Here is a 24,351-nt window from a genome sequence, read left to right on the forward strand (position 1 = left end):
TAGAAGGCTATAGAGACATTTTTTCCTCCCCAGACATTACCTTTTTTTTTTCTTTTTGTTTGTGGCAAACACCTTTCAGCATTGAGAATAAGCCTCAGAGAACTTTCCCCGGGAGATGCAACTTAGAAGACAGGACCAGGCGCAGGGCACGCACAGGGTCAGAAAGCTGCTCCCTGTGGGGCACTGGGGCTGGGACAATGTCGCCTCCAGGCAGCTGGCATGGCTGCCTCCCAGAGGAGATGTGGGGCTGATCTGGGCCGTGGCCCTGTCTCCATCTGCTGAGGACTAATCCTGGGCTATCTTTCTGCGGGCCCAGAGAAACCCAAACCTCCCCAGCTTCCGAAGGGCTTTATCTCCTCTTTCCAGGAACACATTTGCTTTCTCAGAGGTGCCACTGAGCAGCTGCTGCGCAGAGCCAAGCCCAGGGAGCCCCGTCACGGTCACGTTTCCAGCCCTGGGAGGTGCAGAGCCAGACCCCCTGATCCTGCTCCCTCTCCCTCCCTGGGCTTCTGTCTCACAATTAGAAAATCCGTTTGGGGAGCAAAGCAAAACTCACACATCACTCCCAGCTGCTCTGAGTCAGGGGCAGGAGGGAGGGAAGCAGGAATTCCTACTTTCGCCATAAATTGTATGCAAATGAGCTCTTTTCCTGGCAGAGAGCAGGCAGTGAGAGCTCTTTCATGAGCTAACCCCGTTCCTCCGCTGGGAGGGCTGTTCCTTTAATTCGCCAACTGAAAAAGTGGGAAAGGATGTCTGGAGGCGAGGCGTCCCATTACAGAGGAAGGAGCTCACTATATAAGCCAGCCAAAGCTGGCTGCACTGGCCACAGCCTGCCTACTGTCCCACGCTCTCCCGCGCAGACACGCCAGCCCCTCCTCGGAACAAAGGCAGCGCGAGGTAGGGGGACTCTGTGGGGAGCCACCTGGGAGCCGCTGCTGCTCACCTCCAGGCACTCATTCCATGGAGCTGGTTCATTCAGGAATCTAGGTCGTTGCCAGCTCCGGAAAGGTAAGTCGTTTCGCCCTATCACCGAAGATCATTGTGACATACTGTTTGCCTTCCTGGTACCAAATGGGTTGCTTTCCTTCATAATTACAAAACTTTTGTTTTCTCTACGCCGCTAGCAACGTGGGGTATTTATTCTGATCTGGGTGCACCTGGGCTGTTTGCTGTTTTCTGTAAACTTTCGTCTGTTTGTTCTAGTTCTATGAATAGTCACACTTGGAAGGAGCTTTCTGTAAAAAAGTTTTTATCTGTGCCATTCTTCAGAGGAAAAATAAGAACTTTCGATTCACTCCCTGCCTGGCTGATTCACCTGTGCAGATTCCTGGGCGGGTTAGGGAAGATGAGTTTGCACACTGAAGTTTGTTGAGAGCCTTACACTGGGATGGGATAGGAGAGATTGATTTGGAGAGAACAATACACATTTACATCTAAGCAGCCCTTACCTTACACTTTCCCTTTTGTATCATCCTCTCATTCCACAACATCCACCCTGTGGTCAGACCTGGGAAGGGGTGAGGGCTGGGGACAGGAGCCACAGGGTGACTCCTAGGGCCAGGTGAACAGACAGCCTCAGGCTCTGAGACCAGAGAGCTGGACACCTCTGTTCTGGAGGGTGGGGACTCCCTGCGGATGCGTCCTGGCCCACTGGTCCTTGGGCTGGGCACATGGGCATGTTTGGGGTGCTTAGAGCCAGCAGTGTGCCATATCTTTCTAGAATCACCTCTCCCTCCTGATTTCTCTTTAGAGAAAGCCTTAAACAAATTCTTCCCCAGGATGAGGGGAGCCCTATTTCCCCTGGCTGACTGGAAAGAATACAGGGGTTCCCCTCTCTCATTGGTGCTGTAGGGGATTAAGAGCTCAGGTTTTGACGTTGGGGATCCCTTTCATATCCCCACCACCACCACCACCACCACCCCATGTGTGACCTTGTTGAAAGTACATAACCTCTTTGAGCCTCAGTTTCTACTTCTCTAAAATGGGCAGGATCACTTCTGTTGTCATTAAGAGAAAATGAGTGCTCAGTAACTGGAAGTTTCCATAATCATTGGCATTTCCCCAAACTGCCCTCACCTTGGAGGTTAAAAGGGGCACTTACTTGGCCAACGTTGGATTGCTTCTCGTGCGTTCCTCACCCGCCTGTCCCGCTCCCTGGCATTTTATCTTGCCAGGTCTGAGGTGTCTCACTAGGCTGGCAGGTCAGAGTCTTGGCTGTATTTTACAAGCAGGAGGCTGTGTTGGCACAGGTTGGGAGAAGAGGGAGCCGCCTGGGGCTGATATAAATGCTGGGTTCTGACTCCAGAATGCGCCAGGTTTTGAGTTCAGGCCTTTGCAGATTCTAAAGCTGTCAGCCATAAAGCACGATGCTGCCGGGGACGCTTTGGAAATGCTTTCCGTCCAGAGGGAGAGAGGCGAGAGCCCCGCTTGAAGAATGAATACTTCTTTCTCAGGTTTTGTGGACTTTTCCCCCCTTTTTATGGAGCTTTCCCATATGTGCTTTAGAAATAAGACCTGCTGCCCACCCCGGCCTGCCTCCCACCTTGTCCTGCAATATGACAAGCCCAGCTCAGGCCTGGGAGAGGTTTGTCCCGTGCTAAGGAAACCCGTGGGAAGTTTGCTGGCATAGGGTGTATAGGAGCCCTTTGCAACAGATGTGAGTGCACTTCGACCCTGTGAGCTATAATGAGGTGATTTGACAGTGTTTGGGGGAAGAAAAGGGTGCATGGTATGAATATTCTCTGATTTGCCTAAAGCAGCGGTCGGCAAACTGCAGCTCGCGAGCCACATGCGGCTCTTTGGCCCCTTGAGTGTGGCTCTTCCACAAAATACCACCGCCTGGGTGAGTCTATTTTGAAGAAGTGGCGTTAGAAGTTTAAGTTTAAAAAATTTGGCTCTCAAAAGAAATTTCAATCGTTGTACTGTTGATATTTGGCTCTGTTGACTAATGAGTTTGCCGACCACTGAACGGAATGGATTAGATAAGGATTGAAAGGGGTGCTGCTAATCTTAATTGTTAAAGTGTGTTTTTTTAATGCTTTGTTTGAAATACCTAGTTTCCCGCCTATCTCATCTCCCACTATCTCCGCAACCCCCAAGACATCACTGACCTTTCAGCCCTCAGCTTTGCCATCTGTATAGAGAGGATGCCGATCTTAACCTCACAGAGCTCAGATGAGATCAGATATGGCAAATTCTTGGCACACTACCTGGCACATAGTAAGAGCTCAATAAACGGAGGCTTTTCTTAGTTTGAATGTGTACAAGGACTTGTCCAAGACTAATTAATGTTCTCAGACAATGGTTTTCATATTCATTAAATGAAATTGAGGGCAAAACGCCAATATCTGGCAGGGAAATGTGGGGCTGATGGCGTTGAAATGGGGGTGGAGGGTCCAGTACTCACCTTATTGCTCTCAGCCTCTGGGACATTTCCATAGAACCCTGAACACAGGAAACACAGTTAAAAGCGATGAAGCCAGGTGGTGTGCATCTAGGCTGCAGTTTTTCCCTTTGACAAGGATCTGTGCCTCTCCGAGTTCCCACCTCTAATGGAAGTCGGGGCAATTTCCTAAGTAGCACAGTAGACAAGAATGTGTGTGGGAAGTATAAAATGCTAAAGGAAGGATGATTTTCTTACTTTACTTTTATTGTGAAACTATTACAGATGTCCCCATCTCCCCCTTGCCCACCTCTGCCAAAGCCCCGCCCCCTTCCCTCTGGGCATCACCACACTGTTGTCTGTGCTTATGGGTTATCTATATGTTCTTTGACTAATCCCTCCTTCTTTCATCCAGTTCTTCCCTCTCCTCTCCTCTCAGACAGTTGCCAGTGTGTGGCATGCATCCATGCCTCTGTTTCTGTTTTCTTCTCAGCGTAATAAAGGCCGTATATGACAGACACACAGCCAACAGCAAACTCAATGGGCAAAAACTAAAGGCATTTCCCTTAAGATCCGAAACAAGACAGGGATGTCTGCTTTCACCACTTACGCAACACAGTGTAATCCTAGCCACAGCGATCAGACAAGAAGAAGGATGATTAATTAACGTAATGATAATCTATAGGCCCTTTGCATACATCATCTCACTGAGGAGCCGCATGTCCCTGAGAAATGGACCAAACCTATTACAGACTTGGCTTGAAAAGCAAAGAGAATGAGACCATTTTCCTGAGTTCTAGGACTCAGAGGGATGGAGCCAGTTTTCAGACCCATGTCCCCATAACCCCCAAGTCAGAAGCGCATTCCACTGTGTACATGCCAAATGCTGCTGCTTCTTGCACTACCTTTAGAAGGAATAAACTTCCTTTCTGACTAAATCTGCCTCTCCAGCCAGATTGTGGCCACCCATAAATTCAGTGGTAGCCTGATCATATAACCAGAATGGAATTTGGAAAGGGAATTCAAGCTGACAGAATGAAAAACACGTCCCTCTTAATCCTACCCTTTCTAATGCTCACAAAGAACTCAGAATGCCCATTCTCCCCTACCCCTTGATTTCTGTAGACACACACCCATGCTTTTTTTTTTTTTTTTTTATTCTCACCCTAGGATATGTTTTTAGAGAGAGAGGAAGGGAGAGAGAAATAGAGGGAAACATTGATGAGAGAGAAACATCAATTGGTTGCTGCCCATATAATCCCCCCCACCACCGGAGGATGGAATCCAAAACCTAGATAGCTGCCCCAACATGGAATCAAACCCCAAAACTTTTGGTGTACGGGACGACACTCCAACCAACTGAGCCATTCGGCCATGGCACACCCATGCTTTCTTACAGGGAAAAGATATCCATCTGGCTTCAAGCACAAGTCTCTCCACACTGAATCGTGTCGTTTGAAAAGCAGAAAGTAGGTAACATTTAGTTGACTCTTAATGCACAATCTCTTTGTGATGGTAAAGTACACTCACACACTCAAAATAGTTAATGTTGAAGGTTATATATCCCATGTGTGATAGAAGGGTTTGACTGTGGTTTCTCATAATTCCCACTCGAACACTGAAAGTTATGAATGACTAGCTCCATTTTATGGCCAAAAAAAATCGAGGCTCAAGGAAGTTAAGTGACTCATCTGAGGGTTTTCCATAAGTGAGGAGCGGAGTTGGCTTTGAACCCAAACCTTCTGGCTGAAGCCCTCCCATTCTTTCCACTATGCTGCCTTTTCTCCTGAAGGCAGGCCGGGCTTCCTCTTACAGAACCTTAGCAATGTCTCCCAGTGATTGGCCAAGTGGTAGAGAAGCCCCCGACCCATTGCTGTCTATTGATTTTTACGGAATGGCCGGCATATATCATTTTTCATGGCCCTCAGGAAAGGTCAACCTTAGTGGGGCCCTTCTCTTCCTGGAAACAGAAAAGGTCAAATTTCAGCCCCGGGCGAGAGAAGAATGATTCTAGAGGTAGCAATGAGGTCATTACCACTGATTTTTCATTGCAGAAAGATGCTCGCACATTTCCATGCAAGACAGGTGGGAGCTCTGCCTGGGAAAGCAGGGCTGTACCCGCACCCTCTCTGATAGCTAGGTGAACTGAGCACCTGATTTTAAAAGGGCTAACGGGAGAGAAAGTCCAATTGGTGTGCAGCCTTGGGGCAGTGAACTCCGGGGGGATCAGGAAGTGGCCGTAGGTTCTGAGCCACACACTCCCTTGTAGCCTCAGAGAGGAGGGTGAGGACTCAATCACTTCTCACTTTGAGGACAACAGGGAACCCCCTTGAATTTAATCCCAGGCTAGAATGAACACCTTCAACACGTGGGAAACATTATATGAAGTCTCCTTCCAAAGGGGGAAACCCCCTCAAACTCCAGGCAATATTGTCACCCAAGACAAAAACAGCAGTGGCCTTAGCTAAGAGAAAAGTCTGTGTTGTACCTGATTATAACTCTGGGACCAGACCTTTTCTTTTTCTCTCCTAGTTACGCCCTTAAGCCCAGACATCTTACTCTGTTTCCTTCTCCTCTGTCTCATGATTCCAGCTTCTCCCGAACTTTAGCAACCACCTAATTCAGTGTTTAAGGAGTCCCTCTGACCCTCCACCATTGAATAAAATGGAAATGCTTATGTTGAAAGAAGACCATGAATGGAAAATCCCTTCTATGTGTATTTTAGTGTATTTGTTAATGGAAATGATAAAAATTATTTCATGCCAACTTAGCTCAGATTTTTTAAATTTCCTGCAATTCACAGATCCTTCATGATGCAGCTGTAATAACCCAAATTGGTTTGGTTGGCCCTTGAACCCTCTCCAAACGTATGTCAAGAGCCAGAGGTATTTCGTAAGCTCTGAGTAGACAGTCTGCTTTAGAATTAACCGCTGATCAACTCTGACCCTGGAGGAGGTGAACTGGCTGCTACTGACTTCTGCATGCACATGTTCAAAAAGTTCTCCTAGGAGGGGCCTTGGGAATGATCATAATAGCCAATATTTACTGAGTACTCTACAGGCATTATGCCATTGAATCATGCACTGTTGTTTCCAGCAATTCAGACACAGGAACCTGAGGCTGTAAGAGTTTAAGTAGCGGCCTTCCCCAACATCACACAGATCATCATTGCTGGAGCCAGAACTCAGAGCCAGTTTCAAATCCCAAGCAAGTGTTTATAATCAGCATGGTAAGCAAGTCGTGCTCAGCACCATAATTCATCTCTGACACCAGAGAGGGCTAGACGCAGCAAAGCTGAGGAAGAGTCAAAATCTTGTCTTCCCGGCCCTCGTGTTCTCTTCAGGAGCGTTGCCACTGTTGGGATTTCTAACTTGCTCCTTTGGGTTTCACTGCCTGTAGAAACTCAGTAATAGTATATGGTTTCTGATGTAATATGTTTCCTCTACTGAGCTCTGAGCTGTAGGAGAATGAACCTGATGCACACCTCATCCCTCCCACTATCCTGAGACCTGGAGCATGGACGCACATGGTCAAGTACAGCCTGAGTGAGGCGAGTGTGCCTGGCAGGCTGGTGTACACAGCCGCTTTCTCGTTTCCACAGAGTTCTCTGCTTCCCCCATTGGCCCCCATGTATCACAACTGATGAAGGGCTCCCCTTCCACCTGACTGCCATTGAGTCAAGTACATCCATGAGGCAGGTCTTTAACCCTGAAGCCTAGCCACCTGCAGGCAGGTCTCAGGCCCTGGGGAAGGTGTTGAAGAACCTGCTGGCCCAGAAGAAATGGAGCGACAGCACAGCATTGCTTTTCTTCCTAACTGTGCTCTTTGATTTGTGAAGCCTATTCACATGCCAGATAAATTTAAACAAAGCAGGGTACTCAGATTTATACGTGTATAAGTAGCATTCCTGTGCATGACTCTCATTCTCCCACAACTCTAAGTGAACTGGGGCCGGAAATGCTGTCACCTGCTCAAAGTAGAAAGTGGTGGCTCGGCTCCTCCCCAGCCTAACTGCCAAATGGTGCTTCTTTCACCGTGCCCCTCCACACTCGGGTATTAGTCCCGTTCTTTAAGGTAAGAACAGAGGTGAGGGACAGCCGGTGACTTGCTAGAAACATATTTACATTTTTAAAGGGTAGTTCCGAACTGAGGGCAAATACGTAGCACAACTAAGAGAGTTGCTGGTGGTGGACTTTAGGTAAAGGGATCTTTGGAGGAATAGGGGGCCTCAACCCTCAGCCCCCAGGACAGGTTCAGAGAGAAAACCACCTTGAGCAGGTCCACCTTGAGTTCTTCCGAAGTGGCTTGCCCTCTGAGTACTTATGCCCTGGACCCTGGGATGGTCACAGAGATGGCTTTGGCATATATGGAACCAAATAGTCCTCTGTATTCATTGTTCTAACAAACAATACAGAGATGTCACAGAACAGTGATCTAACCTCTAGGTGTAGGTTGTTAGAAAATAAACAAAACAAAAAAAAATCTCCCTAAAATGCATAGAACATTGAAACCAAAAGGGCTCATAATCTCCAAGCCAAGGGCTTGGCCGCTGGTTTTAAAAGGATGGGGCTAGGCCAGCCAGTCTTCCTCGGTGGTTGCACATCAACCCATGAACCAGGAGGTCATGGTTTGATTCTCAGTCAGGGTACATGCCTGGGTTGTGGGCTCAATCCCCTGTAGGGGGCGTGTAGGAGGTGGCTGATCAATGATTCTCTCTCTTCATTGACATTTCTCTCTCTCTCTCTCCCTCTCTGAAATAATTAAAAACTTAGTTTTTGTTTGTGGTTTGTTTGTTTTTTTCAGAAGGCCAGGGCTGCTCTCGACCTTATTTCAACTAAAACACCACCACTTTTATTTGTTTTGCACACTGAGCTTCCTCGTGAAATGTCACTTAATGAAAGAGTTCTGTGACAAAAAAAAAAAAGAGGTTTTGTAAATTGGTGGCCTAGTTTATTCCCTTCACTTTAAAGATAGTGAAACTGAGACCCACAGAGGGGAAAAACCTAAGATTTCATGCCAATTGGCAACATGGTCAGGACTGAATTATAGTTCCTTTGACTCTTGGTCTTGGAAGCCAGAGACAATATAAAAAGTGTCAGGGTTAATACATTGTTTAAAAGGGAAAAATTAACAGAGTTTTACTCTTTGAATAACTTTGGCATACATCGAGCAAGGAGTCCTCTGTATTCGTTGTCTATTGTGAACAAACAACACACATTTCTTGTGTTATGGTTTCTATAGGTCAGGATTCCACGCTCAGCTTAGATAGGTTTTCTATCTCGGGGTCTCTCATGAGGCTGCCATCACAGGGTTGGCCAGGATTGAGGTTTTGTCTGAAGGCTCACTTCTAAGCTCACTCAGGTGGCTGTTGGCTGGACTCAGTTCCTCCAAGGCTGTTGGATTGAGGGCTTTAATTCCCTGCTGGCTGTGGCCCGAGACCACCCTCGCTTCCTTCCACCTGGGTGTCTCCAATATTGACATTTGCTTCATCAAACCAGAGAGCCTGACAGCAAGAGAGACATCACAATCTTGTGTAGCCTCCTAATAGTGCAAGTGACATCTTGTCACCTTAGCCATATTATATTGGTCACAAGCAAGCCACTAGACGATCCCACACTCAAGGAGAGATGACACAAGATGTGACGAGCAGGAGGCAGTATCATTGGGAACCATCTTAGAGTGCCTGCCCAATGTCACTAGTTTCTGACAACTTCTCATCAATGACAAATTCATCCAACCCTCCTGTACTTCTGTTGATGATGAGCAATCAATAATATGGCTGCCACTAAGGAAGACTGTCTTGTTTAAGCTTCTCTTCCATTTATGAGGTGAAGCCAGATGTTTTGCATTAAATGTTGTAGTTCATTGGGAAACCATGCTTCCTCTTAAAATCACCCCAGGGCAGCTTCCAAGGCAAGGACTTCAAATGTATTTTATTCAAAGGCATGACATTCAAAGTGACCCAAACTGAAACTGATCCATTGCCCTTCTCCCCAACCTATTCCTCTATTAGCAGATGTAAGGAAGCTAAAATCTAGGATTAACTGTCTCCCTTTCCACATTTTTTACTACCCTTCCATACACCAAATCTTGTGGACTCTTCTGCCTTGACAAGTAAATCACTGCCTACTCATCATCCCCATCACCCTGGTTCAGGCTGTGGCACTTCACAGATGGACCACTGCAACAGTTTCCCTACTGGCCCCATCCCACCAGCCTTAGGTTGTAGCAGTCACATTCCTCCTAAGCCTAAAGATTTTCAAATGGTTCTCTTCTGACCACAGGAAAAATTCAAATTCCCAGCCTGGCGTTCAGTGTTTTTCATGATCTGGCTCCTGGTCTCCAAATGCCCTCCATACCAGCCAACAATTCCATGCCTTGCATGCCCTCCCAAATGCTATTCCCTTTCCTCAAATGACCTTATGTTTTTCACCTACTCACAATCTCCTTTCAAAATTCAGTTTAGAAACCACCTTTTCTCCAGAGAGATGACATGACCTTTTACCCCTTGTTTTTCTCTATCATTACCATGTCATTCTGGAATTGCCTTTCTGCTCACAGGTTGACTGCTCCTGCTAATGAAGCTCTTGAAATGAGAATCTGTACCCATTTTATCTGTAACCGAGCTCAACTAGAATAAAATTAATTCTCAATAGCAGGCAGCAGTCCTTGCTGTTTCCCAGGTTTGGACTTCCCCTTCCTCAGCAGACTTTATTCAGAAAGCCCAGACCTTGGAATTATTTTCATACTTTGCCCTCTAGTTTCTCAACCCTGCAGAGTGATGTCATAGTATATGCCAGGAGGAAGCCAGCACAGTCTGGGGACACAGACTTCAAGGAATGTCCTTGCTTTCAGAGGTGGCCCTCAGAATCACAGCATGCACTGCCTGGGATTTTGTAAAACCAGTACCAAGGACAGAGGAGGTCCATCTGGGGATTTGAGGCTGAGTCACAGGAGATAGGAAAATCTGGAGGTTATAACAAGGGTCAGCCTACAACTAGTGGGAAGCAGGAAAGGGCTCAAGGAAGGAATGGAGACAAACAGTTCTCTATCTTAGGATATGGAGAAATTCATATCCAGGGGAAGGGTTGGATAATAACTAATAGTATGGCTGTAGCATCAGAAAGTTCTGGGTTCAAGAGCTTGCTGTCTGCTTGTTACGTGATCTTAGCCAAGTTACTTCCCTAAGTCTCATATTTCTCATCTGTATTAAATGAAAAATTAGGTTATTGTGATGATTAAATGAGGCAATGCCAGTGCATTACTTAGCACAAAAACTGGCAGTCACTATAAATGTGTGTTTTTGTCTTTGTTTTTGTAATGGTTCTTAGTAAAGTATTTTCCAATAATGTGTTCTGTAGGATGCACCTTAAAAGGTATTCTATGACCAGAAGAGTTTGAGGAATACTTGGAAATCCATAGTTCATATGTCCACTAATACATAGTTCTACGGGTTGGAGATACAGTAGAAAACAAGATGTGTAAGATCCTCTTATTCATGGAGTTTACATTATGGTGAAAGAAGGTAGACAATGAAAAGGAGTCAAATAAATTCATAGTACAATTTCAGGTAGATATTTGCTAAGAAGGAATATAAAATACAATAAGGGAACAGGCAATGACTGGTGGTGTGAGGTTGATCTCTTAGATAGGGTGGCACATGGAGGTGACCTTGGAGCAGAGAGCTGAGTGAATGAGGAAATGAGCTCTGTAGGCAGTGGCTAGGAGTTAGGATTTTATTGTGTGTGATTGGAAGCCAATGGGAGATTTTGGGTAGAAGAATGCATGACCTGAGAAATCCTATGCAGCTAATCTATTCAGCCTTGTTTCACCCAGTATCCCCACACTTTTTTTCACCTTTTCCTACAGGGTATCTACCTAAAAACATCTTGGAATATAATCCAGTCAATTCTAAACTGGAGCACAAGGCTTTGTAGAATTTAAAAGGACTATGAATTTGCTCCCCTCGCCTAGACCTACAGTAATAAGCCAAACAAATCACTTGAGCCAAAACAGGCATGCCCAGAACAAGAAAACTAGCTCTAGGGGTAGAGACAAGCAGGATGTCACCCTAATTAACAACTCCTTTTGGCTAAGATGATCAATGAGCACAGCCAGGCTTCAGCAGACCCTGGAACCCCATCTCAGGCCAAAAGAAACTTGCCAACATCTTCCTCGAAGCTAATAAGCATTTGCAAACAATACACCTTGGCTTAAGCACCCTCCAAAGGGGAAGTGTATAAAACTTAACTCCCGCCAGAGGCTCTGGAAGGAAGACAGAGGTCAAATACTTCAGTGCCTACATGTGAACAGCCACTAGATTGCTGCTGAAGGTCTAGGAAATAGAAGATGAGGGGGTCTGCTGGGGCTCTGATCTCTTATTTTATCAAACAGTGTTGATTTTTCCCCCTTACACAAACTGCAGAAAGTTGCTTCATGAGTCAACCTGGTATTGTTGTTCAAAGTCCAAAAACTGGCTCTGTCTCAGGCCAGTTGCTGACCTTCCCAGAGTATCAATTTAGCTTTCTAATCGTCATAATAATACCTACCTCACCAGGTTGCCATGACAAATGACAAGATAATTGATGGCATCTATAACAAAAACATCTAGCATAAGGCTTGGCACAAAACAGGTATATAGTAGCCTGGCAACAAACTGTTAGTTTCCTTCCTGTCTAGTTCAATCTAAATTTGGTTTTTATAATACTAGTTGCCATTTATTAACTACCTACTATATTCCAGCAAGGTCACATATATTTAGTAATGGCCTACTTTTGTAAATAAAGTTTAATTGGAACAGCCATGCTTGTTTATTTATGCCATGGCTACTTTCTCTACAATGGGAAAACTGAATTTGTGGCAAAGACCATCTATCTGAAAGCCTAACATTTACTATCCAGTCACTTGAAAAAAGTTTACTGACACCTGCCAGTCAGTGTGCTAAATTTATATACATAATTTTCAATTGGCAGAACTAGCAAGTTGGGTATTAGTATCCTATATAATAAAAGGGTAATTTGCAAATAGACCCAATGGCATAACAACCAAACAACTAATCAAAGCATAATATGCTAATGTATGCTAAGGCTGCTCAACCACTTGCTATGATGTGCAATGACCACCCGGGGGCAGACGCTCTGACCAGTAGGTTAGCTTGCTGCTGGGGTCTGGCTGATCAGGACTGAGTGAGATGGGCTAGACACGCCCTGGAGCCCTCCCATGGTCCCTCCCCAGCCCGTCCGTGCACTGGTGGGATCCCTGAGCCTGGCCTGCACTCTCTAGAAATCTGGGACCCCTCGGGGGATGTCGGAGAGCTGGTTTCAGCCTGATCACAGGCCACTCCCCTTTGGAGGGTGCCCGACGTAAAGCTCATGGCTGGAGTGCTACTGTGGCAGCACGAGCCTCTCCCAATTGGGACTGATTGGGCGCGAGCCCACCGGCAGGCACAGTGGGGCCGGGATGAGCGGGAGTGGCAAGTAGGAGCTGCGGGATTGCACATTTCGGCCTGATCCCTGCAGGCCACCCAGAGGGAACCCACCCATGCATGAATTCGTGCACCAGGCCTCTAGTATATATATAAAGAGATTGAAATAGAAATACTCATCTAGTCAGTCCCTCTCCAAAAATATATGCCAAGCTCTGTACCTGAAGGTAGCATAGAAAAATCTTAGGAGAGTTATTCATTTGTATGTTTCATCCCATTTTGCCCCTCACTATCTCAGGCCAAATTTCTTTCTTTTTTTTTTTTTAAATATATGTCATTGATACTTTACAGAGAGGAAGGGAGAGGGCTAGAGAGCTAGAAACATCGATGAGAGAGAAACATTGATCAGCTGCCTCCTGCACACCTCCCACTGGGGATGTGCCCGCAACCAAGGTACATGCCCTTGACTGGAATCGAACCCGGGACCCTTCAGTCCGCAGGCCGACGCTCTATCCACTGAGCCAAACCAGTTTCGGCTCAGGCCAAATTTCTTGACTTTTCTGTCATATGCTAAATTAAATTATCCTGTCTAGAAGGGGATTTCCCCCTTTTCTTATTTATTTGCTTGTTTACTTGTTCATCTAAGTCCATTCTTTAAAAAATAAAAGTTGTAATGTCTAGACCTTCTAAATGCTAGCATCCTCAAACTAATTTCTTGGAAGCCATACTTTTTTTTTTTTTTTTTTTTTTCGGATAGTACATAACGTGAGGTCCAATTTTCCAGAAAGGAGAGATCTTTAAGCTCCCCTGTCTGCTACTTCTCACTTTATCTTTCTCTCACTTACTCACTCTCTCTCCAGGCCAGACTCAAGCAGAGTTAGCTATTTCCCAGGGCTTTGAGGATTTGACCAAGACACAGATATTACAGTGCATTTGGCTTTGTGCCTCCCCTGAAGTTAAAAATGTAAACAAAGTTGTCATGCACATCCCAATTCCCCAACATCATTCTCCTAAGAGGTCCCATTTGAGGAATCTAACAACTCTACTTCCATCAATAATGTTGGATTTCCCTCTGATATTTATCGCATAAATATTACTTCTTCAACCTGAATAATGAATCTTGCTTCATACGATGTCCCAACTCAATGGCATTTGGTAAGTGTCAGGCACAGGATAAAGGTTAAACTGTTTACCTCAATCTTAGTTTAACTTGCTAGAGAGCCTCAATCCTGACCATTCATAGGTATATCATTACTCCTTCTAGTATACAGGGTGGGACAAAAGTAGTCTTACCTTTGTATGTGAAACAGAGTCTATTCTTGTATTATTATTCATTAACTAGAGGCCCAGTGCATGAAACTCGTGCATGGGGGAGAGGTGTCCTTCAGCCCAGCCTGCACCCTCTCCAATCTGGGACCCCTCGAGGGATGTCCGACTGCCCATTTAGTCCTGATCCCAGGACTGCTGGCTCCCAACTGCTCGCCTGCCTGCATGCCTGATTGTCCCTAACCCTCCCGTGCCAGCCTGGTTGCTCCTAACTGCCCTCCCCTGCAGGCCTGGTCCCCCCCAACTGCCCTCCCCTACTGGCCTGGTCACCCCCAACTGCCCTCCCCTGCAGACCTGGTCCCCCCCAACTGCCCTCCCCTGCAGGCCTGGTCCCCCCAACTGCCCTCCCTTGCAGGTCTGGTCCCTCCCAACTGCCCTCCCCTGTAGGCCTTGTCCTTCCCAACTGTCCTCCCCTGTAGGCCTGGTCACTCCTACCTGCCCTTCCCTGCTGTTCTGATCACCCACAACTGCCCTCCCCTGCTGGCCATCTTGTGGTGGCCATCTTGTGTCCACATGGGGGCAGCCATCTTGAGTGTTGGAGTGATGGTCAATTTGCATATTAGGCATTTATTATATAGAAATATTGTATTATTTTCCAAACAACTGTAAACCCAGTTTTGCCCTATCCTTTATAAAGAAATGAAAAGATAAAGAGTCTAAGAGTGATGTTCTTCAAACACTAAACAACCAAGTGAGTTTGGGAAACACTCTATAAATGCTCCCCTTCTTGGAGATTTCCAGGGAACACAAACACTTTAAAACCCTGGGAAACCTCAAAAGCTGTGTAATTTGCTTGGTTTCAAAGAGCATTTGGTTCAAAATAGCAGTTTCCAAGAATGTTTAATTAGAAAAAATTTCCCCTTGCATTAATACCTGTCAGCATGTTAATGTGGCTTGAACAGCTAAATTCAATCAAAGTCGAGGGTTAGAAATATCTCTATATTTCAGGCTCATGGGCAGCTCCTCCTGCTCTCTCTGTAAGTCATAAAGGTCTTTCATGGCTAATATTTATTCTTGACCCTAACCACTGGGTCCTTTTGAAGTTATTCCTAATTTAGTCACAGAAAAACCACCCTTTGACATCATTAAAGGACTATAGCAAAGCTGATGGGCAGGAATGGGGTCTCTGACTCATGAGTCAGTCCACCAGAATTAAATCCTCACTGCCCTTCCCAGATGCATGACCTTGAGCTGGGTGAGCCTCAGTTCCCTCATCTGTAAACTGAGAAAAATAAAGGCAGCTACCTCAGAGGTCTGGGGGAGGATTCCATGAGATAATCCACATAAGACAGGTAAAGCAGTTCCTGACATGGGTGTTTTCTATCAATGTTAGTTATTACAGTAACATTCAAATGACCCCATTTTGAAAAAGGAAGTGGGTGATGAAAGTGTGTCTGGAGTAGTCTTAGTTGTCCCTGAAAGTCCAGTCTTAGAGGCATATTTCCATTTCAGGAGTCAACGTTTATCAAAATGCATCAAACTTTATTGAACATGATTCAGACAGCTTTTATAATTGTCAATGACTGCCCCTGGCTCCCTCCGACACAGGGACACAGGCTTCAGTCAAGCAGCATTCCATTCATTTGAATATCAGCACATTGAGCTGGAAAAGACTGCCAAAGCTATCTAGTTTCGCTATGCCAAATATTTGGCATACATATCAACACTCCCCCATTCCATACCCATGGCAGACATGGCTAATCCATCACAGTATTTTTCCCCTTGAGTCCAAACATGGCCACAGAATCCTTCTCAACACAGTTCTGGGAACCACATCAGCTAACTGGCTTGGACACATGAACGAAAACTGAATTGCCATCCCAAACCAATTCAACCTCTTCACCAGTTTATGAACTTCTACAGTATAATGGTCTGTTTTTAAAAATATATTCCATGTTATGGAGCTTCCTCATAGGGGAGGACAAGAAAGGAAAGGAGAGAAAAGGGGAAGAGGTGTTAACGTTTAGTTAGCATTTAGTATTAATATTCAGGCTTTTCTTCCACTCACTGTCTCCAACAACCCTGCAAAGAGCTCTGTTTTACACGTGAAGAAGCCACAGTTCGGAAAAGTTATAGGACTTTGTCTAAGGTTCCCAAGCAGGTAAACAGAATTTGACCTCAGGTCCTCCTGACTGTGAAAGCTATGTTCTCTCTCCCATCACGGTGCCTTTTTCAGGCTTTGCTTTGCTTTGCTTTTTTTTCTTCTTCTTATTTTTTTTTTTATTGTTGCAGGGGTCCTCAAGCTACTGCCCGGGGGCCACATGCGGCCCGCTGAGGACATTTTTCCGGCCCGCCGGGTGCCGCTGCCTGTCCTGCTTAGCAGCCGACTCGTCCTGGGCCCGCAGCGCGCATAGGAATTTGTTCATAGTTTTTTTTTTTTAAACTATAGTCCGACCCTCCAACAGTCTGAGGGACAGTGAACTGGCCCCCTGTTTAAAAAGTTTGAGGACCTCTGGTTACGTATAGTAGTACATATATCTCCTTTTTTTACCCCATTGACCTTCCCTCAGCCTCCCCTCCCCCCTGTCGCATACCCCTTATCCCCCACCCCCACCCCCAGTGTCTTGTGTCCATTGGTGTGCTTATTTGCATGCATACAAGTCCTTCAGTTGATCTCTTCCCCCCCCCCCCCCCCCGCTCCCCAACACTCCCCAGCCATCCCGCTGTAATTTGACAGTCTGTTCGGTGCTTTTCGAAGGCTTTTCGAGGCTATATCTTTGGCATTGGGTGGCTGATAATAGCTGACATAGGCCATCGTGTCACAGAGCCGTTTTCAGAAAATCTCTAGAGTTGAGTGTCTACCTAGAACCTGTTCTACCTAGATAAATCTCTTTAATTTTAACCATGGCTAAAGAGCTCAAAACCACTTTCCAATACTGTGAACGAGTCAACCAGATTTCTTAAAATTCTGGATGAAGGCCAAACAGAGGAAGCCATTTTTCCATTGGGAAATGAATGCAAATGCATTTTTGAAACTTTTTTTTGAGAATTTTTCAAGAATCTATATTGCTGCCACTTGGTCAGACCATTTTTTATTTTCTTTTCTGTCTAGGCAAGTGCTCTGCAGAATTTTTATTTCAAAAATTAAAACCAGACCATGCCAGGGCAGTTTGTGGTCGGAATGTATCAAAGGACCTGGTCATATTTCATCTGAGCTTTCCTCAGGCACACTAAGCCACAGATATGAAGCTCGGTATTGTGTCTGGGTGGGAATGTTTTCTGGATTAAGATTTGGGCTTAATTTGGTTGGTAATGAAACCTCTGTTAGGAGGATGGGAGAGAGGAAGCCACGAAGCACCACCTATGCTTAAGTCAAATAACTCAAGAAAGAACACAGTATTGGGGAGATGTTGTACTAAGTATTGGCCATTTGACTTGGGTCTAAAATAAAAGCCAAGCCCTGGCCGGTGTGGCTCAGTTGGTTGGAGCATCATCCCGTACACCTGTACACCAAAAGGTCACAGGTTCAATGCCAAATCAGGGCACATACCCAGGTTGTGGGTTGGGTTGGATCTCTTAAAAATCAATGAAAACATGTCCTCGTGGAAGGATTAAAAAAAGAAAATAACAATCAAAATTAAGTTGGGCAGAAATATTGCTGAATTAGCAATGGACCATAGGTAATTAGAACCAAAGGGATGCTAGAATTGGAGCCACACAGACTTGCTTATTTCACAAGAGAGTGGCTGTGACTTGCCGAAGGTCACCCGAGTGATTGTCAGAACAGTGGCTCAGAGCCCAGGAACCCTTGGGATGTTGACTAGAATCCCATGGGAAGGAGCCTTGTCTGCTTGGCTATTTTCATAAGCCCTGTGTTTGGAGGGGTGTCTGGCACATAGCACATAGTTACCAAATAGCTGAAGGAATAAATATGAATTAATTCCAGGAGTGTGGCTATGATGAATTCCTTGATGTATCTTGCCTTAGAAGAGATCACAGGAGAATTAATTATATGAGAGCCTTCAGGAAAATAAGAGGATGTGTTTATTCATTAGTTTCATCAATATGAGTACCTGCTGTATATGATATGAAATCAAGAAATATATTCAACTTTATTTTATTCTGTATCAATATGTTGTGCATTTACTATGTTCTAGGCACCATGCTGGGTGTTGGGTATTTAGAGATAAATGACTTTGCCTGTGTCAGACTATTTGTGGAGTTTACAATCTACAGATAGTCTAACTGCGTGCATTCTAACTATAGGAGGACTAACTGCACACACACTAACTGCTTACAGTCAACATAAATACAAGATAGAATTTGCTTCTTGCTCTAAGACAGTATACATCCATAATAAAGCTACCCCAAATCATTTTTAGAATGGCATATGATAGAAATACCACATCAACTATTCTGAAAATTCGGAAGAGGGAAATGTTACCTGTAAAAACTTCTAATAATATTTTTAGCTTTATCTTGAAGGACAGATTTGTCCATTCAGAGACATCAAAAGGGCTTTCCAGCAGCCTTCAGGACATTTGGAATCTTCTCCAAATGATAACTGAAATGTAACAACATCTCCAGGTGTCCCTCGGCATGATTTCTCTCTACAGCACCCACAGGCTACAGACACCGTCAGTCCCTAATTCCAGGGAATTAATAGTATTCTCCTTTTGAGCCGGGTGTTTGGAAGTCCAATGGACAGAGCTTGGCTCTGGTCTCAGACCAAAGTGCCTTTCCTTGGCCCTCCAGACTGAAGGCCATGTAACCTGGTGGCTCAGTGCACTTATTTAAGACTCAGATGGACCTGCATTCAAATCCCAACTCTGAACATGCACAAACCACTTAGTTACTCCATGCCTCAGTTTTCTCATCTGCAGCATGAGAAGATACCGCCTCATATCATTTTGTGAGATTCTGAAATTGGAGATTTAAAATGCTCAGCACGGACTCTGGTCTTTCCGACCAGCACTGCTGAAACTTGCTTGTGTAAGTTCTAGTTTCTGAGATTTCTGGAGTCAGAGAACCTGTCCTTACTGGCCCAGTCTCCCCAGCACCCAGCACATTGTGCAGCACATAGTAAGTAAACAGCAAGCAGTTCTTAAAGGAAACTTAACATTTTTACTCTTACTGGTGGCTTGGGAGCATGCACCGTGTTCTCAATCTACAGTGACCCTTAAGAATATCACAAATATTAAATCCACAATACATCTATTTAAAATCTACCAGTATTTCATTTTTAGGAGGAAACTGTAAGCTTTATGATCATAGGAACATGCATATCTTCATTTTTTGTACCCCTCATACTTAACACAGGGCTTGGCACCTGGTAGGTTATTTGATAAATGTACTGAAAAGATGGGTAGTTATATAGATGAATGGATGAAGATATAGATGGAGAGATGGGTGATGATTGGAAAGTTGAAGAAATATTACAGGAGCAAGAAACCTGGAAATCTCTTAACACAGATGTTCTCCAAAATTCCATTGTTCATATTTCTCCCTGAAGGCCATTAAATTGATCACAGACTAAGAATTACTAGAAGCCTTTCATATGCAGTTAATTTTGAAGTCCTCAAGTAATCTGGGGAAAGAGATAAACCTCAATAAAATTTCTAGATCAAGAGGCAGGATCTGTGGGTTTGATATCAGCTTTACCACTAATTAGCTGGTGGTCCTTTCTGGGCGTTTCAATTCTGTTGTTCTTCATGTCGCGTACTCCGTCTACTGAATTGGACATGACTACCTGGAGTGATATACTCATAGCGATTCTGAAGTGGGCTCCACAAAAGTACGTGGGTAGTGATTAGAAAGATACTGCCTCATATCATTCTGCCATGCACTCTAGAAGCATATCTCGGGGGTCGGGGGAGACAGATAGGCTACTCCTGGAGTTGGTGATCTTACAGTTTCGCCTAAGCCCTGCTCAAGTCTCATTTTAATTCTTTAATCTGATGTTTGTCCATGTCTGTGGAAAGTGCTGCAAATCTGAGCCAAATGTTTCCCGTCAGGAGCAATGTCTTGGAAGATTAAAAATCACAGCAGCCTGTTCTGGCGAAAGCCTGGCTGAGCAGCGTGGCCAGCCAACCCAGGAGCAGCACGGCCTCTTGGCCGGTACTAACCTCCCTGAAAAGGGCTCCACCCAGGCTCATGGGCGCGCCTGTCTTGCTACTGAAGTAGAATAGTTGAGGCTAGGACAGTGGTCGGCAAACCACGGCTCACGAGCCACATGTGGCTCTTTGGCCCCTTGAGTGTGGCTCTTCCACAAAATACCACGGCCTGGGCGAGTCTATTTTGAAGAAGTGGCGTTAGAAGAAGTTTAAGTTTAAAAAATTCGGCTCTCAAAAGAAATTTCAATCGTTGTACTGTTGATATTTGGCTCTGTTGACTAATGAGTTTGCCGACCACTGGTAGGAGGAGGCCAAGACTATGGCCATAGCTTTCTTTCTCTCCCAAGGGTTTTTGAGTATCCCTGGTCTTTAGGGTCTCCTCAAACTCGCCTAGTAATTCCTCAACCTTCAGAGTAGCCTTCAGTCAGTGCCTTCTCCAAACAAAAGACACCAATCCCTCACACAATAGCAACACATACCAGTTAGGCACTGTCCTAAGTATTTCCAGGTATAATCTAATTTTTCTCACTTGCAGTTGATAGAACTCTGTTGTGGGGTGGACATTAGTGTTATCATTTCACAAATAAGAAAACTGAGGTTCAGAGAGGCAGTGTTACGTAGCCTCTGGGTTGAGCCATATGAAGTTACTCCTATCCAACCATTTTTTACCTACAGAAATGGCAATTCTGTATGGTTCCAACTCACAGCAAATGGCAGAACCAGGATCTGATAGTATTCAACTGACTCTAGAGCAGACGTTCTCAAACATTGCGCAGATGCCCCAGGATATTTGTCTGTGGTAGCATTTATCATTCTTCCCTATAAATGTCTGTTCACAATATCTTTCCTTTCTGGACTCACTGAGAACACATACACCTCACAGCCTGATCTTAGGACTCACTCAACTCATCTCTGTTGAATGCAAGAATGAATGATTTTTTTAAAAAATAAACTCATCCTCAGCTTTCTGGGAAGATTGCTGGCTCCACTAGCATCCTAACTGGGCACCGGTTAAGCCACCATGTTACCTAAATGGATACTTGCTTTTCAGTGCCGGGACTCGAGCACCTAGGGCTTGGAAGCATTTGGGATTGGCAATCAGAGTTTTCTCAATTCTTTTAAGATGAAGGTTGAGCTGGACTCAGTCAACTATAAAGATCAGATGTCCTTGGAAAAAAATCCACACTGAAGGCTCTTTCCTGGCTCCTCTCTCTTCCTGACACATGCCAAGAAGGAATTTATGAATGTTGGGAAGAACGGAGGGTGAGGAATTTCTAGAACCTTTAAGAATGCCATGTAAGCCACTCTGTGCTTAACTGGCTGTGCACACACAAAACATGCTCTTGGTGTGAGCCGTCTCATGTGTTGTCAAAATGATGTGGAAAGAGGTTCATTTGAATTGCTAAACTGAGAATCCTCCTTGTTCCCCCAAACCTAGGATATTTCACATTCGTGCCTAAATCAACAAGATAAATATATTCTTTGAGCTACTAAAAATGAAGTGACCAGTAACTAATTCCGAAATATGATGCTAGCTTGTTGGAAGTTTTATCTTTATCTAAAAATGAAATTGTTTATTCTCCAGCTGTGACTAAGGGAAAATCCAAAGGTTGTTGATTCCTTCAACTAGCAATGGTCTTTGTCCTGTGGTGAAGTGCCTAAAAATAACACTTAGTTTATTCCATGCTGCTTCTAAAGGCTAGAGCTCTACTGGGGGAGAAGGGGGATTTGATAACAAGCCAAGAGGCATCTTAAAGTATAAAATTATTAACCAACAAGCCCCTGGAACATGGTTGCCATGATATTGACTGTGGTTTCCCGGTTAAATGAAGGAACTTGAGTAATGTTCTGAATAAAAATTTATAATGCCAAAATCTGGAGAATCATCATACACTGGCAGCATCTAACACCAAAGAATGAATCAAGAACTAATTTTTATCTTTCTTCAGTAATGAAGTCCTAATACTTTAGCACCCCTTATCCACCCTCTAAAATAAAACCTTTAGGACCATATTTTTTGCAGGGAATAAGCACCATAAATGTGACAGGTATTTGGAGACCAAGGAAGTAAATACAGAAGCCTATGTTTTTTCAACAGACAACACTATGAGCTATTAGGCATGTAGCCTTAGAGAGACACCGTGTCCTCCTTGCTGTGGCTCTCCTGACTCGTGTGCTCTCTCCTTTCCATTCCCCAGGTGTATTTACACCCCAGTGCATCCCATAATGTTATCTGACCTTCGCCTGTGTCGGGCATCTGCAAAGAGGAGCTGCTGTTAATACTGTCATCTTCTTCCAACTCCGTTGCCTTCTCTCATGCAGTTCCCTCTTTCTAGACTTCTGCAGGCTTCACATTACACCCCCTACTACAGTTGTATCCATCTGTGTTTTAGAATCTCACCCATCCTTCAGGTCCATCTCTTTTGAGGTGATTTTCTTGAGTACCTCAAAAGGATGTAGCCTCCCTCTGCTCTGAACTTTAATAGGCTTAGGTTGGTCAATCCCTTTAGTTACCCTATTAACTAAATGTAGTCATGATGTATCTCCCTGATTCTTCCATCCCTCTATATGCACGGTTTCCTCTCTGACCTATTTTCTAATTAATAAGTGTTATTATTATTGCTTCTATTATCATTAGCTACCATATATTGAGCACCTACTGTGTGTCAGGCATTGTGTTAGTAGCTTAATATACATCTTCTCATTTTATCCCATCCTCCCACAAAACTATGAACTAGACATATGTATAACCATGTATGAGATGAGGCAAGTGAGACTCAGGTAGCAGCTACTAAATGGAAGAGCTGGATTCTAACACAGGTCTAGTTCTCCCAGAGACCAGGCTGTTTCTTCACATCCAGCTGCTCATCAACAAAATTTTTTCAACTTCTAAAGGAAATGGACTTGGTTCCTTTAAAAACTCTGGAGCAAAGTAGTTCAGGGTCAACAGAAGAAGAGAATCCTGAGTTTTTCTTTTGCAAGCTCTATCAGCTCCCAAGAAAAGGGTGAGGCAGGGCAGGACCAGATGATAGGTGTGGCCAAAGTGGTATAAAGAGCAGCTTATTTTGAGTTTGATTTGAGGGGAAGAATCTCCTGTAGAACGTGGAGCTTTAAGGTCTACAGAAAGTGAAGAAAATGTCCTATTCCAAGGAAGTGGGGGGGAGGATGCTGACCTGGGGCAAGGTGGATGTTCCTTCAGATTTGAGAACTCTTATCCTGTACATGTTTGAACATGTAACATATGGAAATTACAGTGCACATACATATTGTGTTTAGGTGAGTTACTCAAAGGAACTCCCTAGTCTCCTGGCACCTCTATCTGAGGTATTCCCCCCGTTTTCATTAGACAGGAGACTTAACAACAGCATAACTTTCTTAAAGAGTCTCTTCCCTCGCTGAGCCTCAGTTGTACCAAGGGCTTAATATCACCAAGCAGCCCTCTAAAACGGTGCCACTCAGTGGAACTTGCTGCAATGGAGGGAATGCTCTTTATCTGACGTGTCTGATATTGTAGACACGAGCCATGTCACTGTTAAGCATTTGAAATGTCGGGGGTACAACTGAGGATGGAATTTTTCATTGTTTTTAATTTTAATTCATTATGATTTTAATAACCACTTGTGGCTAGTGGCTGCCATATTGGACAGTACAGTTCTCCAGTTTTCTACCTCTTCTTAAGCTTTCTCTCTCATGAGGAAATTTTTATGGTAGATTTTCCCTCTCCAGATTAATTATGTTTTGAGTAGTTAAAGAAGACACCTAAAGAGTTTCACAGAAACAATTCACAGCAGTTCATTTGGCTCTAAAATTCATTTAGATAAAGATAGAAAACAGGTCTGGTCCACACATGTATTTTCTGCATTCGGCATACATGCTGAGACGGCGTACAAAGCCAGGCAGCTCGCATAGCTCGGACACAGCCATGTTGTCCTGGATATGTGACCTCAACAATCTATGTATTGAGCCTGTGTCTCTTCCTGCTGCCTTTCTTTGCAAACATTCACTCATGAAATCCTTTAATCTCGCCATAAAAGATAGGTATGTAGGTAGATAGATGGATAGAGGTAGAGGTAGAGATAGATTTAGAGATGGGGGGGGGGGGGAGAGAGAGAGAGAGAGAGAGAGAGAGAGAGAGAGAGAGAGAGAGAGAGAACATCTTCCAAGGT

At 44.6% G+C, this 24,351-nt stretch overlaps 1 protein-coding gene across 2 annotated transcripts in view; it reads left to right on the forward strand.

Annotated features, from left to right (window-relative positions):
* The first annotated feature begins 945 nt into the window (after positions 1 to 945).
* TNC (tenascin C) overlaps positions 946 to 24,351 on the forward strand; it is an 88,485-nt gene continuing 65,079 nt past the window's right edge. For both annotated transcript variants that reach the window (XM_080667886.1, XM_080667887.1), the window contains exon 1: positions 946 to 1,008. The gene's annotated coding sequence lies outside the window, so the exon portion shown is untranslated. The remainder of the gene's footprint in view (positions 1,009 to 24,351) is intronic.

Source organism: Plecotus auritus (genome assembly GCF_963455305.1).
Source record: "Plecotus auritus genome assembly, chromosome: 5".
NCBI classification, from domain to species: domain Eukaryota; kingdom Metazoa; phylum Chordata; class Mammalia; order Chiroptera; family Vespertilionidae; genus Plecotus; species Plecotus auritus.